Source organism: Mauremys reevesii, linkage group 1 (assembly GCF_016161935.1).
Source record: "Mauremys reevesii isolate NIE-2019 linkage group 1, ASM1616193v1, whole genome shotgun sequence".
NCBI lineage: Eukaryota > Metazoa > Chordata > Testudines > Geoemydidae > Mauremys > Mauremys reevesii.
The window spans coordinates 284,517,299-284,526,819 of NC_052623.1; positions in this window are offsets into that span (position 1 = coordinate 284,517,299).

The following is a 9,521-nucleotide window of genomic DNA, read 5'->3' on the forward strand; positions in this document are numbered from 1 at the left end:
GTGGCAGAAGCCTGAGGCCTCCAGCAAGGGGCCTCTGGGCCTCGTCCACCCCATCAGATTCATTTTTCAAGCATGATATTTCCCAAGTGTTTCAGGGCAGCCTACTAAGGAAATGTCCTGAATTTGACATAGTTTTAAAAGATGTGAAATTCCAGTTTAAGGCTAAAAGAAGCATGCCCTTCACTTTTATGAAAATTTAAATATAATGCTAACCTATTATTATTTGTATTACACTAATCTCTAGACGCCCCGACAGAGATCAGGGCCACATTGTGCTAGCTGCTGTACAAATATATAGTGAAATGAGCAAGACAAGAAAAGGGTGGGAGAAAGAAGAGTTTGAACCTCATTGTGAAGGAACTGAGGCACAGAGATTAAGACACTTATCCAAGATAACACAGTAAGTCTATGTCAGAGCCAGGTATTTAGCCCAGGACTCTTGGGTCCCCAGTCCAGTGCTTCCCAATTTGAGTATTGTGTTTTGTTTTTGCTGATTTTTCTGGCATTTGGTAATTTTACAGATGAGTCTAATCTCATGGCCATAAATAGGGATTAGATGTCTTACGTTTTAAGTGGGGTTGTTGATTGATTGCAGTTAACTCACACAGTTAACTCAAAAAAATTAATCACGATTTAAAAATAATTGAGACTAATCACAGTTTTAATTGCACTGTGAAACAATAGAATACCAATTGAACTTTATTAAATATTTCTGGATGTTTTTTCTACATTTTCAAATATATTGATTTCAATTACAACACATAATACAAAGTATATACTGCTCACTTTATATTATTATTGATTTCAAATTTTTGCACTGTAAAAATGATAAACAAAATAAATAGTATTTTTCATCAATTTACCTCATACGAGTACTGTAGTGCAATTTCTTTATCATGAAAATGCAATTTACAAATGTAGATTTTTTTTGTTACATAACTGCACTCAAAAACAAAACAATGCAAAACTTTAGCACCTACAAGTCCGCTCAGTCCTACTTCTTGTTCAGCCAATTGCTAAGACAAACAAGTCCGTTTACATTTACAGGAGATAATACTGCCCACTTCTTATTTACAGTGTCACCAGAAAGTGAGAACAGGCATTCACATGGCACTGTTGTAGCCAGTGTTGCAAGATATTTACATGCCAGATATGCTAAACATTCGTATGCCCCTTCATGCTTCAGCCACCATTACAGAGGGTTTTCTTCCATGCTGATGACGCTCGTTAAAAAAATTAATGTGTTAATTCAATTTGTGACTGAACTCCTTGTGGGAGAATTGTATGTCTCCGACTCAGTTTTACCTGCATTTTGCCATATATTTCATGTTACAGCAGTCTTGGATGATTACTCAGCACATGTTCATTTTAAGAAAACATTCATTGCAGATTTGACAAAATGCAAAGATGGTACCAATGTGAGATTTCTAAAGATAGCTATAGCACTTGACCCAAGGTTTAAGACTCTGAAGTGCCTTCCAAAATCTGAGAGAGATGAGATGTGGAGCATACTTTCAGAAGGAGAAACACTCCAATGCACCGGTTCATTCACCTGCACGTCCACCAATGTAATATATGCCATCATATGCCAGCAATGCCCCTCTGCTATGTACATCGGCCAAACTGGACAGTCTCTAAGGAAAAGGATAAATGGACACAAATCAGATATTAGGAATGGCAATATACAAAAACCTGTAGGAGAACACTTCAACCTCCCTGGCCACACAATAGCAGATTTTAAGGTGGCCATCCTGCAGCAAAAAAACTTCAGGACCAGACTTCAAAGAGAAACTGCTGAACTCCAGTTCATCTGCAAATTTGACACCATCAGCTCAGGATTAAACAAAGACTGTGAATGGCTTGCCAATTACAGAACCAGTTTCTCCTCCCTTGGTTTTCACACCTCAACTGCTAGAACAGGGCCTCATCCTCGTTATCTCTAGCTTGCTTCTTGCTTGCATATTTAAACCTGCCCCTGGAAATTTCCACCACTTGCATCCGAAGAAGTGGGTATTCACCCACGAAAGCTCATGCTGCAAAACGTCTGTTAGTCTATAAGGTGCCACAGGATTCTTTGTTGCTGCTACTCCAATGCAGAAACTACAGAACCCAAACCACACAAAAAAGAAAATCAACCTTCTGCTGGTGGAATCTGACTCAGATTATGAAAATGAACATGCGTCGGTCCACATTGCTTTGGATTGTTATCAAGCAGAACAGGTCATCACCATGAATGCATGTCCTCTGGAATGGTGGATGAAGCATGAAGGGACACATGAATCTTTAGTGCATCTGGCATGTAAATACCTTGTGACACCGGCTACAACAGTGCCATGTGAATGCCTGTTTGAACTTTCTGGTAACATTGTGAGCAAGAAGCAAGCAGCATTATCTCCTGAAAATGTTAACAGACGTGTTTGTCTGAGTGACTGGCTAAACAAGAAATAGGACTGAGTGGACTTGTAGGCTGTAAAGTTTTACATTGTTTTACTTTTGAATGCAGTAATTTTTTGTACATAATTCTACATTTGTAAATTTAACTTTAATGATAAAGAAATTGCACTACAGTACTTGTATGAGGTAAAATGAAAAATACTATTTCTTTTGTTTTTATAGTGCAAATATTTGTAATAAAAAATAAATATAACGTGAGCACTGCACACTTTGTATCATGTGTTGTAATTGAAATCAACATATTTGAAAATGTAGAAAACATCCACAAATATTTAAATAAATGGTATTCTATTATTCTTTAACAGTGCAATTAATCACTACTAATTTTTTTAATCGCTTGGCAGCCCTAATTTTAATTTACAGTGATATCTCCAAGTTCCTTAACATTGCCATGAGGTGAAATTTACTTACATTCTGTGTGTATTTTGGGGCAGATGCTCAATTGGTGTAATTAGTCACAATAAGTAGCTATGACAATTTGCACCAGCTGAGGTTCTACCTCCTTATTTTAGCAACACATATTCCAAAGTAATCCTGCAGAAAACTCCTTCTTGATTCCATTAACAGCACTTCCTATATTCTTACCAACTATGGTAATAATCTGGAAAACAGCTTTTGCAGCTGAAAATTCATGAGATGCATAGAAAGGCATAAATTAAGATTACTTGAACCAAACAAGAAATAATATGGAGTTGTTCCACACATCAAAAAAGAGTGTTTTTCTTTAATAGAATGAGTTAAAAACTTCAACAAGTGCAAAATAAAATGTTATAGTGATCAAGCCTTCAGGCCTATGGAAAAAAAAACCAAAAACACTTAGGACTAAAAATAGCTTCCTATGAGGTTTGTTATTAGTGTATTAACAGGTTTTCAAAAGCCTTACATAGGTTCATATTTAAATACATCAAACTGACTTAAGGAGTAAATGGCTGCCCCTGCAGGCATGCAAAGCCTACCGAGATTCAGCATAACAGGTATGGTTTCGCTGCATGGATGTCGCAGGATAGAGGATGCTAAGAACAGAGTTTGTTTAAAAGTATATAAAAAAAACAGGGACAGAGTATCCTAATCTGCACTCATCTGAATGTAAAGATAAAATTTTGAGCTCCACTTGGTTTGAAACTTGGGCCATTTCCTATTTTTTTCAGATCCAATTGGGTTAATTCTTGGGCTATTTTCTATTTTTTTCAGGAGTGATTCACCCATCCATTTTATATATTCAGGACTGAAGGGGAAATCTGAACTGTGTACAGTGGTCAATTTTGTAAAGGAGCTTCACTTTACTGTTTGCTATATATGATGAATAAGTCCTTTCATGCTTTAAAAATATGTGGCTGGAGGCCTCTGTTGCAAAGCTGGAGGGAAGCAGGAAGTTTGGAGAGGATAATGTTGCAGCAATCATTTCAGCTTCAGAAAGGCCTATACAAAAAAAATATAACCTTTAGTAAAGCAATTTAAAAAAATTTAAAAAGGTGTGGGAGGGATGATTCAAGTGTAGCCTGGCCCACTGGGAGGCAGAGAGAGATTGGGAGATGACATAGAACAGTGTCTCATAGATTTATGAAGACAGCACAGAGAACAGAGATAATTGGGATGAAGAATAAAGCCTAGTAGAATTATTCCCATTTACATGAACACCTGCACTATTTTCTGAGATAAGGGCTTAACTGTAACTTGGCCAAGGCAATACTTCAGACAAAAAGGGTGTCAAGGCTGATACCCCACTCTGGCACTTCAAGTGGAGAAGGTGGGAGCCCGCAAGGATTCTAAAAATTAATACGGGCCACTCCAGGCTTGTATTAAACTCCCAAGAGTACAGTTTCTCTCTGACCTTGGAAGGGTAGATGCTGCCACCACCCAAATGCAAAAAAACCCTTTGAAACTAGAAAGGCACACTTGAGAATTCCTTCCTGTGGGGAACCCTCAAGCCCTTTCACCACCTCCGCCCCCTCCGGGGAAGAGTTGAAAAAGAAAAACAAAGGAAATCAGCTGTTGCTACCAGCTAATTTAACAACATGCACAAACCTCTTCGGACACCAAAAATCCAATCCTGTTCTTAAAACGGTAAATTTTATTAAAAACAAAAAGAAAGAAAATACATCTGGAACTTAGGCTTTTGCTAGATTTAAAAAACCCACTTACAAAATTTAAATATCAAGAATAACCTTCTTGAGGTCCATCTTAAAGGTTACAAGCAAAACAAAAAGCATTTGGGGTTAACACAGGGGCATCCACAAGCCTTACAAAATAAAAGAAATAAACCTAATTACATCTTTCTAGGCATTTCTGATCTACTTACATATCTGGGTTTCCAAATAAGCAATCTCTAGGTACGATCTGATGGTTTTTCATATCCGGCTTAAGCTTCTCACGGCATAACTGCTCCCGGTTCCCCTCTTTCCCAGAGAACCACAACACACAGACAAAGGGAAGTTTTTTTCACAATTTTAAAAAGTTCCAGCCTTCCCATTGGCTCTTTTGGTCAGGTGCCCACTCCCTTTCCTTTACCTGGAAACTTTTTTAACCCTTTACAGGTAAAGCAAGTAGAGAACAGCTACTAAGAGGAATTTTATAGCTAACTGGCTGTCTGGGTGTCCATAAAATGGAGCTACCCCTTCATTTATCACAAAAATATTGTAAAATATACCTGGCTATTATATTAAAAGATATGTGGGGTTTTTGTTTAGGTTTTGGTGGTGTGGGGGTTGGTGCTAAGAGAAAGATGCTGAGGGGCAAAAGGAGATAGAGTGCTGGGTTTGAAGACTGTGGAAGAATAGGAAGTGTTATATGAGGATCTGGGGGGAAGAGCAGGGGATCCAGCCACATGAATTTCATTGTAGGATTGTGGCCTTCATGATAAATGAACTGGAAAGGGTGGACATTAGGTTTCGTTCAAATGCTAATTTTAAAAATAACCAGTTTATCTAATAAAAGCAGCAAAGAGTCTTGTGGCACTTTATAGACTAACAGACGTTTTGGAGCATGAGCTTTCGTGGGTGAATACCCACTTCATCAGATGCACGAAGTGGGTATTCACCCACGAAAGCTCATGCTCCAAAACATCTGTTAGTCTATAAGGTGCCACAGGACTCTTTGCTGCTTTTACAGATCCAGACTAACGCGGCTACCCCTCTGATACAGTTCATCTAAATGTCATGAGTCTACTAAATTTAGTTGGAGACTGGTCTTGTTTAAATGTTCTATACTTCCTGCTTCTAATGAGCCTGGAAATACGAGAAGGGCTGCCCTCATGGTATTTTGACACTTCCAGTCCTGATTTTAAAAAAAAAGAGTGCAAAAGGTAGCAGAAATTGAAACATAGTGGAGGGAGAGAACCTTCAAAGAAATTTAGTTTGGAATCCATCTGTTCTACAAATGGAAAAAGATTCTGAGTAGGATGGACATTTAATTTTTCTCAGTCACTTCACCTATCCCTGTACAACTACATATCCTCATGAATGTTAATTTTAGATACTCATATTTATATTTTTTCAATAAGAGAGCACTACTCACTGTAGCGTGAAGTTTGTCATTCTACTGATCTCAGTGTATTTTATATGATGTGAAGCCTGGTGATCCCTTCAGAAGGATGCTCTGTTCTGTAGTAACATCATGGTCTTGTGTTTGTGTAAAAGTCTAGTGAAGTGTAAGACAATCTCTCTGATGATTTGCTATGAGCAGAAATTGTTTATCTTCAAGAACCAGTACATTGACTTGGTACTGTGCAATGTTTTTAAGTGTCAAAGTTTGGGCCATAGTTTATCAGAAGCCTTCCTGAAGAAGGAGAGACCCGCCATGCCTATGGGAAAGTTCATTTGTGTTCATTTCTTTGTCTGTCGCCAGCTCTGGAAAAGGTGGGCTCTCCGGGGTTCAGTCTCTTACCATGGGATTGGTGTGGCAGAACACCTGGAGGCACAAACTAACAGCTGGGTGAATGCAAAGGGCCTGTCCTAGAGGAGAAAGCTGGTGACAGTATCTCTCAAATCTATTGTCTTTGCCATTTTAAATAATAAAAATCTTCTATTAACTCCAGCACGTCTAACAGTAATATAACTTCTGGTCCATATTCTACACCCTTATCTTACAATACTCCCCCTAGGTGAAATCCTGATGCCACTGAAGTCAATGGGAGTATAGCCTTGGAGATGGAGTCCCACTGAAAACACTGAGACAAGTGTTTTCAGTATCAATTAGAGTATTGGCAACTGACCCTCCGACATTTCAGAAGTCAAGTAAAATTGGATTTGTGCACAACCCTTATCACCCTCACCCTCTTGTAATTAGCTTAGTGCTGGAGCCTACAAACTTATGGAGTAAATAATACTAGACAGAAAAAATTAAAAATTAATAGGAAAATGTACATGGTTTTAATTTTATTTGCCATCTTGTATTTTTAGTCCCACACTTGATATTTGGAATCAGAGCACCACCTAGTGGCCACTAGTGGATTTGTTTGTAACGTGAATAACCTAGACAATTCTTCTTTTGGCCTTTTCTCCCTCCCTCCTCTACCTTTCTGCAGCCAACAGTTTTGATGTTTGTGTATTGGAATATTTATGAAATTTTACATATAAATATCTATGAAGGCCAAAGAGTTTCAAATTTCTACCCACATGGGATCAAATCTGAGTATACTTATTGAAGCAAATAGTCTTATTTAAAGGAATGGAAATACATTTGTGAATGATTGCTGGATTTGTCCTAAGGAACACATAGGAGCCATTCCTGCACAGATGGGCTGCGGAAACCCCACTAAGCCCTCTTGAAGTCAGTGGAGCTCTGCATAGGCCGAGCACGCTGCCCAAATGAGATGCAATGCATGATTCATAGAATCATAGACTTTAAGGTCAGAAGAGACCTTTATGATCATCTAGTCTGACCTCCTGCTGGAGGTATATGTGTTCACCTACACAGAGGGAAAGGGAAACAGGTATAGGGCCTGATCTAAAGCCTATTGAAATCAATAGAAAGCACAAGTGGGCTTTGGAATGGATCTATATAACAAAAACTTTACACATATTGCATCTCTTTTTTTAAAATAAGGTATCAAATAATTGCAAACCAGATACAAACACTGATAATCACCCTTCTGCAGGGTAATGAATTATTATAAAGTTAACAATACAAGATGCAGTGTTACTGCATTTAAATATAGGATGGGGACTAAGATGAAGAGGGAGGAGGCAAAATATGCCCATAACACAAAAATATGTAGGTTATTCAAGACAAGAGAAGACTGGGGGAACTCCAGAAGGATCTAACAAAGCTAAATGAATTGGCAGCAGAATGATGACGGCTGAAATTCAGTGTTGACAAGTGTAAGGTAATGCACATTGGAAAGAATACGCCCTGCTGTGTTCTAATGTAACTGGGAGATGACTTTACCTTTGTATCTGGCATGGTTGAGAATGAACTACTGCATCCATTTCTGGAGTCCAGCTTTTTAAAAAGTTGTTGAAAAATTGGAGAGGGTGCAGAAAAGAGCCACAAAAATTACTTCAGAGCTGGAAAAATGCCTTACAGTGAGAGACTTCAGGAGCTCAATCTATTTAGCTTATCAAAAAAGACCCAGAGGCATCTTGATCATGGTTTAGAAGAACTTTCATGGGGAGAAAATACCCGGTACTAAAGGGTTCTTTAATCTAGAAGAGAAAGACATAGCAAGAACCAGTCGCTGGAAGTTAAAGCCAGTCAAATTCAGATTACAAGTAAAGCACATTATTTTTTTAACAGTGAGGCTGATTAACAATTGGAACAAACTACCAAGGGAAGTGGTGGATTCTCCATCTCTTGAAGTCTTCAAATCAAGACTGGGTGCCTTTTATGGAGGTATGCTTTAGTCATGTTAAAATTATATGGACTGTGATATACAGGAAGTCAGAACAGATGAACTAAAGTCCTTCTGCCCTTAAAATCTCTGAATCTCTGAACAGTAACCACTAAATAAATCCATAGGACTCACTCATTTGAAATACTATGGGCTGTTCTGATCACCATATTCAGAGATAGACAATGAAAATAATATGAGGCTTGAAAAGATGTTTGTATAACCAGAGATTGAAGCAACTGGCTGTTTAGTTCAGAGAGGAAATGGATGTGGTGTCACAGTAGCTACTGAAATCTGTGACATTTGGTAACTGTGACCCAAGTTATGTGAATGGGAGCAGAAAATAAAGAGCAGTCTCTTACTAGCCCTTCTGGTAAGATGGAGGATGGCAAGGTGTATCCCACTTTTATTACACAGTGCCAGAAGAAAACTGAATCTGGTAAAAACAGATGAAATAAAACCACCTTCTTCACAGTCTGCTTAATATTTTTCCAACCAAACAGCTTCATTAGAAACTGCTAGTTTGTCAAACCTGAAAGTTCTTGTGAAAGTGAGTTGTGTTCAGTGACCTTGCATTGAATCATAGGCAGGGTTCCATCAAAAAACAGTTGATCTGGCAGGTTGATGGGGAACCCAGGCTTCTAGGGACCATGGCTCTGGGGCAGCCCTGTCAGGCTAGGCTTCTAAGGTTTCCAGGCTTCCTTCCATGGACCTGGGAGCTGGCAGTCCTGGAAGCCCTGCCTCTAGCTGGGACTCCAACCCTGGCTCTTTAGCAGGTAGCCTGGAAGCGCTGAGAATCCCAGCTGCCGCCAGGGTAGGACAGGCGCCCAGGTCTGTGGCTGCAGGTCACACTCTCCATGTGGACTGCCTGTGCTGGGGACCCCAGAGCTTCCACACTTCTGGGCCAGCTGGATCCTCAGGGATGCCCATTCATTGGAATGAAACCAAAGTTCAAAATATCCCACTTTCTCACAAATCAGAAATTCCAAGTTTCACCAGTTGTAGGGAAATCTGACAGAGAACAGGAGCAATTGATTGCAGCACTTGCAAATTTTCCTTATAGTAATCTGTATTGTAATAGAATATGAGTGTGTAAAATTGTTGCCAGTGCTCTGTGTGGCCCAGATGCTTTGGAGTCTACAATATATTCCAGTGTCATCAGGTAGGGGACAGACCAAGACCATTCAAAAGTTTTAAGAATAATGTGAATCATGGAAGAATGTCACTTTACAAGAAGCCA